This window comes from Rutidosis leptorrhynchoides, chromosome 2 (assembly GCF_046630445.1).
Source record: "Rutidosis leptorrhynchoides isolate AG116_Rl617_1_P2 chromosome 2, CSIRO_AGI_Rlap_v1, whole genome shotgun sequence".
Classification (NCBI taxonomy): domain Eukaryota; kingdom Viridiplantae; phylum Streptophyta; class Magnoliopsida; order Asterales; family Asteraceae; genus Rutidosis; species Rutidosis leptorrhynchoides.
This window is the reverse complement of record NC_092334.1, coordinates 103,850,758-103,858,956: the sequence shown is the minus strand read 5'-3', so window position 1 is coordinate 103,858,956 and position 8,199 is coordinate 103,850,758.

Genomic DNA, 8,199 nt, shown 5'->3' with positions numbered 1-8,199 from the left:
ATAACACACGGGTATTTATCAGTTATCTGATATCTTTCGTACATCGTTAGGCGGTCCTATCGAGGTCCAAATTAAATAAACAAACCTGTTCTGTGACCCTTGTCACGAACTGGTCTCAATCAAATAGTCAAATGACTATAAATATTCAACTAATAAAATAACAATATAAACGCACACAAGGGCAAAATTGCCATTTCATCTAGGCCCAATTATCGGGTGTTACAAATCTACCGTCCTTAAAGAGATTCCGTCCTCGGAATCAGGTCAAAGTCAAAAGTCACGGTAATAAAATCTCATCAACTATTCATCAAGCAACATATATTAACAACAATTTAAGCAGTCAACTATCCTACTTCTCTTCTTAACTTACTGAAACTTCCGCATGATCTACCAAAATGTGCTTACGTTGGCCAGGCGTAATACATTATCATAGATCACGTCTCCATTTCAATTAAGAAAATCTGAGAAACCTAAATCCAAGTCATCTCTATCACTACAGCTAACACTGCCTCAAAGCACCTATCACTAAACAGATTATATCATCTACATAACATACTAAACACGAATTCCTAAAATCAAAATCAATAACAAGGTTAGTCTGAACATACCAGTATTTAAGTCTTCTGACACAACATCAGTATCTGCTACCATCTGATAAGCTCTAGCTATAGCCGTGGGAGGACCTTTTCTCTTCTGTCCTACTGAAGTGGTAGATCCACCAACAGACGCCGACTGCACCCCGGACCCTGCCCCAGAACCCCCTCTACCCGTTGCCGGACACTGTGCTGACCTATGACCTTCTTTATGACAATTCCAACATACATTGCTTCCGAAAGAACATTGTTGAACATCATGTCCCACTATACCACACCTTAGACACCTTTTCGTACCTGGAGAACACTGTCCACTGTGGTAAGATCTGCACGAGTTACACCACTCTTTCTGTACGGAACCTGACCCACTCGTACTCGAAACTTCCCTCTTATTGGACCCGGTTGACTTTCTTGATTTCGGACTGGACTGATAACTGTATTGACCTTCCGCTCTCTTCCCATAAGAACCACTCCCCACTCCAGCACTCATTGCGGCTTTAACATCACCCTCTATCGCTTTGGCCATCTAAAAAGCTTGAGATAAAGAAGAAGCAAATCTAACCATTGACCGATACTCCGGCTTAATAACTCTAATAAAATGCTGAATTTTATCTTTCTCATGTGGTACCCACTGTTGACAAAATCTTAGCTTAGAGGTAAAGTCCAAAATAACATCATCAATCGTCATATCATCAGTCATTCTCATCCCCAAAAACTCGGTTTTCAATTTTTCCAAATCATATTCTGAACAATACTGCTCGCGAACCTTAGCATGAAACTGCTCCCATGACACTTGACTTAGTTGTTCCTTTGATAAATGACCTGTGATGGAGTCCCACCACTCCATAGCTCGTCCCTTGAACAAACGACTAGCGTATAACACTCTCAACTCTGGCTCGCACTGACAAGCGTCTAATGCTCTTTCCACTTCCCTGAGCCAATTTAGAGTCTCGGTCGGGTCGGTTTTACCAGTATACTCTGAAGGTTGACAATTAAGAAAGTCCTTATACGAGCACTTCTTCTTTTGAAACATTGGTGGTTGGAAGAATGGCGTCTGAAATGGGTACATCACTTGATTCGGGAATTGTGGATTGAACTGAGATGTAATCCGATACTGAGGTGGCACATATTGTTGTTGAGATAAGTTTCCAAATTGTGGGTAAACACTTGGATTTATGGTTGTGGTGTTAGAATGCGACATCACTTGTTGTTCAAGCTCTTTAATCTTATCCTGAGCTTCCTTCAACTGACTCTGAAGCTCTAACACTTCTTATGATACTTCTTCTTCTTCTGATACATGACCATCTTCAACAGGAGCTCTGAAGGTTCCAGAGGCATTGGGGGCAGCATCTTGATTACCTGACATATCTGTACTACCACAACATCTCACACAAACTCTTAGTAGATAACCGGTTAGTGCCTATCAACTAACACACAAAAGCTCCTACATTCACTTAACCCGTCCCCTTTTGTGTTATGTTCGACAAGATCCTCTCAAGGTTTGGGAATATGACATTCAAGTACAATGTCGATGCGGCCAAACCTATGCTCTGATACCAAGTTGTAACACCGTAATTTTTTTTTAAATAACACAGCGGAAGTCTTGTTTACAAAACGTGCCCTTACGTACAAACATAAACATAATTATTACACTTCATACATAAATACATTTTTATCAAAAGCCGGTGTTACGTTAATATCCGATTTCATATAAACAACATCAGAGTTCTAGACTTATCGAACACAACCCAACACGCCCATCTTCTCCCATGTCCACAAAAGCAAAAGACCTATAACCTGCAAGGGGGAAGGTGGGGGGGTTAGCACGAAGCTAAGTGAATGGACTAATCTAACAGCTAAAACACACAGGTACAATCACTAGAACATGCATCATCAAGTTAATCAGACATTTAATCACATATCCACTAGAATCATGCAGAAACATAGCAATACAAATACAATATCATACAATAACCAACAATCAACTAAATCCAAAGTCCATCAAAATCATCTACAGCAACGGTCAATCCAAAGCAACCGTGATGACTACAAGCAATGGTCAATCAGAAGCAACCATCTGGGTAATCCGAAGCAACCTATTGAGAGACTCGGCGGCCTGGCCGGGCCAACGACCCCAGTTGATCAGTCTAGAGTCTACCGAAAACTCATAACTCTGTATCACTAGTATAAGTCTTCCACACGCGACGGACGCGTGATTCCGACTTATATTAATCATACAACATCAATGAGCCCAACCTGATCAAAAGCAAGGTTGATCCCTCCTGACCTGATCAGAAGCAAGGTCGGTCCAATAAACGCGTGAGGTCATAGTCCACATCACACAACAACAAAGGTTCGAAGCATATCAACTAGGTCAATGGTCTAGGTCATGTCACTATATGCCTTAACGGCTAGATTAGCCCACTCACCAAAAACCAGCACAAGAAGAACTCAGAGGTCTTATATTTCTGAGTCTTCACTTCTCCTGATCACCTGGAAACATCATAAACAAAGTCAGTATATTGTTCTAATCAATAATATAATTGATAAATACTATAAACTATGTCATATTATCATATATTCATCATAATATAAGTCTACAACATAAACTCAATCAATAACGACCCTAAACGAGTACAAAACAAGACATACACAATAAAATCCCTTCTTCTGACCAAAATAAAGTTTGATCTAGCTTTTTAAAACCATATCATTGTATAGTAAACTTCAAGACGAGTCCAACGATAGTTTATTCATCGAAAACGGAGTTACGGTTGGAAAGTTACAGCCTTTTCAATTTTACCAAAAACTGACCAGTGGTCACTCGCGCGGACGAGACCTCACTCGTGCGAGTGAGTCCTCAACCGCGTGGTTGAGCCTCAAACGCGTGGTCACACGTACGGGTGACCTGTCAGAAGTGTGGGAGCTGTTAGAACATTCCAGCTCGCTGATTTTTGCCATTTTGGCCCAAAAACACGATTTTTGCAAGATGTAACACCAAAACCACTCCCAAAACATCATATAAACTATATAAAATATATTTCTAACATTAATTGAACATATCAAACACATTTATATCAAGAATCAAGCATGAACCCAACCAAAACCCATTAGAACACAAAAACTCAATTTCAACAAGAATCATAGCATGAAATCGAATACAAACCTGGAGATTTACTATAGATGATGCAAGAAATCTGATTCTAAGCTTTAATTAATCTAATTTCACACAAAGATCAAGCTAGGGTTTCAAAGGAGCATGAGTTAGGTATGGGATTGAATTTCACAAATTGAGAAAATGGATAGAAATATCCAGAACATGGCATATATAAGTGGGTTTTAACTCATACCTCATAACACACGGGTATTTATCAGTTATCTGATATCTTTCGTACATCGTTAGGCGGTCCTATCGAGGTCCAAATTAAATAAACAAACCTGTTCTGTGACCCTTGTCACGAACTGGTCTCAACCAAATAGTCAAATGACTATAAATATTCAACTAATAAAATAACAATATAAACGCACACAAGGGCAAAATTGCCATTTCATCTAGGCCCAATTATCGGGTGTTACAAAATAGATTCAACCTTCTTCAAATTCTAACAATTTCACATTTTTATTTTCTACTAATTAAACTTATCCAGAAATATACACATATTCACATAGTGACATAGATCAAAACTCGATAATAACAAGTAAATACGAATCAGTCATGTGACCATAAGACCATTGTCATTGTTTATATTATACGATTTCCTTTTTGCTAAAGCCTAAAAGGTGTTTGCAATTTGCAATTGCATGCGTTTTCATGTGATTTATAAAAGAACCCATATGTTTTCATAGGTAGCAACTTAATTTTACACAGATTATCCAAAACGGACTATATATTTCCTTGTAAAGTAATAAGGTAATCAGTTCCATCCAGGTCCATTCAAGCATTATAATTATAAAACCTGTTTATAGCTGGTTGAAAGTGAATTAATCACATACAATTAGTTTGCAAATATATGCATGCCAGACACCTCCAAAAATACACTGTAGGTTTGTAATTACTCCATAAAGTGTAGAGAAATAAGTGCAATTATTTTAGTTAGCTGAAACAAGGGCTGCCACATAAAATTGACCCTCCAAATTACTGCAATCTATTACGTTTAGTACTACTATACCACAAACAAACAATTCTTCGGTTTCACTTTTCTCCCACATACAAACAAACAAAACCACTCTTGTTATTAATTTTTTTTTTTTTTTTTATTTTTTTTGGGTACCAAAAGTAAGAATAAGAATAAGAATACAAGCTATTTGATCGAACTATATAACTTTTGCTTTAACGAAATTTGGATAAAACCAAATAATAGGGAGGCTTACATCACTCACTAACTTTCCAGTCACCACACTAAATATCATCTCATCTCATGAATCATAATAACGAGTTCCATCATGCTAATTTAAGATTACCAAATATATTCTCTCACTAACTACTTTTTCTTTTTTGATTAGCAAAGAAAACCTCCTATGAATGAGCACATTTGATCCCCATAGAGGGTAAACTTCGAGTAATCAAGCCCCCCGAGCGCGAGACCTGGTACCGGGTGAATTGCGCATTATGCGCACCCTCTGGTCACACTCCATTTCTGAACGATTTAGCATAGCCAGGTTGTCAAATCCGGGTGGTGTACTTCATTGAAAAACTCGGTGGCCACTCGAACAAGCCTGCGTGGTTACTCACTAACTACTTTTAGACATCCTAAAGACATTTCTTATTATGTCGTTAAAAACAACAGATTGTTACAACCGAAGTTTGGCTTAGGTGATATGGGGGTCGGATCCAACTTGGGGTACTGCCAAACCAGGTTCGATTCTTACTCCAAGCAGGGAGTTTCCAACCTTTGATGGTGCTGCCAACTTCAATGCGATTTGAGAAGGTCTCTGGGGTTAACCTTCGATGGTACTGCCAACATCGTCACGAATTGGGTTTCCTACTAATGCGTGTGTGGGTGACAGATGAGAGCATTCGACGTCAATATCACTGTTTAAAATAAACAACATATTGTTCATATATATCTACCCACAACATATTACAAATATTACAAATTATTATAATTACAATAATAATTGTAATGGATAACTGATAACAGATAATATAATATGTATATAGATATAAATAACATAATATCTATATATAAATGATGCCCATGAGCATTATCGGCAAGCGAAGCCTTCTTCCCTCTCGAACCCGACCAATAAACCTTCCAGGCTACATTTCTAGCGGTCACCGTTTTACCCAAACAAGACTCATAAGAAGACATCTTTGGAGAACCGACATTGGACGCCCGGAGGAAAATGATGTCCTGTTTTGACTTTTAAAAAAAAATATATTTCAATTTTGACTTTTAATATTTTTGTTTTTGTTATGTTATAAAGTATTTAATGAAAATTATGTGAATGGATTGACTTTTAAATGTGTTTTGATCGATACAACTTTCATCAAATATTATATAACACAAAAGAATAAAGTAAGGTCAGAGTTGATAAAAAGATCTTTTAAAAGTCAAAATAAGACACTTATAACTTTATAACTAGGGGTGTGATGGAACGGGAAAATCGCTAAAACCCGAGGACCGGGCCGAACTGGAATTGAGCATTCCCAAGGAGTTTCAGTATGGTTCATGGTCCTTTAATTTCATATTTTTCCTTCCTCGGGGACAAACCGATCCCGAAAAAAGTTAAAATGGAGTGGACCGAAATATTTACATTATGTTGGATTGATTAGGCTTCCACTTCAAGATGAAATACTCCGTATATGATTGGATCATGATCTATTACAAAGTTTATAACATTTTTTTTATAAGCAAAAAGAACTTTATTATATACTGGTACATCAATTACATATAATTCATAACACATCATTGGTAAGGGTATGCATTGTTCCCACAATACATATACATTAGACAAATTCAACAGTGAAGAAGATGTGTAACCACAAATACAGTAATACTGAATTAGCCAACACCAACTTTATTACTCCATTAAACAGTGCAGATACATAATGTGTAAGATTATTTTCATATGAAGCAAAAATAACCATGTGTTTGAAGTGAATCTGAATTAAGTTATTAAATAAGATTTCTTCGAATTCAACATGTATCATAATATATATATATATATATATATATATATATATATATATATATATATATATATATATATATATATATATATATATATATATATATATATATATATATATATATATATATATATATATTCCTTTTTATTGACACTAGACATGATTTCCTTTACGTTCCCTTTGTATATATAGCCTGGTAGTTTCGTGGTATGTACACAGTAGGAATATGAGCATTACATTATTTACTGTATCTATCCTATATATTTAAAAAAATTATCTTTCACTTTGAGAAAATGTTTTCATATTTTTTTTTTTTTTTTTTTTTTTTTTTTTTTTTGGAAAGGCAAGTAATTTTATAGATAAAAAAATAAAATGTTTTCATATGATTATGAAATGGGATGGGATGGTTCTTTTCCCAGAACCGAACCGAATATTCGGGAACCGAACATAACTAATATTATATGATCCGGTATTTGATCCGTTTTTTGCTATTAAATGGGACTCGTGACGAAACCGAACCGAGTTAGTTTGGTTTGTCCCGTACCATGCACATGCCTACTTAGAATGGGAGTCTTATAATGGAACGGAAGGACTACTAATAAATATAAATAATGTAGTATACAATAAACTCTAGAAAAAATGAGAAGTTATAGTCACTATTATTAAACTTTTATTCAGTTGAAACTGAATATGTATATAGCTTGCTAATGGACCAGAGTCAAGGACCCATGGACCAAAATGAACAGAAACTTGTCAGTAAGTGTCCCCAACGGTTTACAGAAAAACATCACCCCATCCCTACTTGGACCCTACCATAGAATTAGAGAAGAACAAGCATCGAAGTTTACCATCAAATCACAATTTTACCATTTCACCAGAGCATGCAAGTAAATGCACATTAGACCATTCATATTGGGATAGGGTTGCAGGAAGATTTCGGGCAAGCACGAAGCATTGTAGGGGCAGGGAGGGGCTGTGACCCCCCAATAAAAAATAAATTTGTACCCCTTACATTTTTGAGCATTAGGACTTTTGAATCAGTTAAATCGAAGTCTTGATGAAATAACCATAACGATGAAAGTTCGCTAAATTTTTAATATATATATATATATATATATATATATATATATATATATATATATATATATATAAAAGGATTTTCATCTCTAAGACTTAAAAATAAATTTAAGACTATGAGTATCAAAAGCTTATAAAATCAACATAGATAATAAAATACGTACATTCACATCATTCATTTTCATATAGTATAGCGAGCCACAACCCTCTTTTATGCCACAGCCCTCGACAATTGAAAGGTTATGGAGGACCCACCAAATTGTATAAATTTGTATGTTTGATTTTGAGTGTTGAATCAAAAGAAAAGGACAAAAATGTTGTGGCTCGCCCAAACAATCGTTCGCCTCCCGTACTTAAAGCAGCCAAGCCCCAAAATGCCCTACCGAGAACACCCCA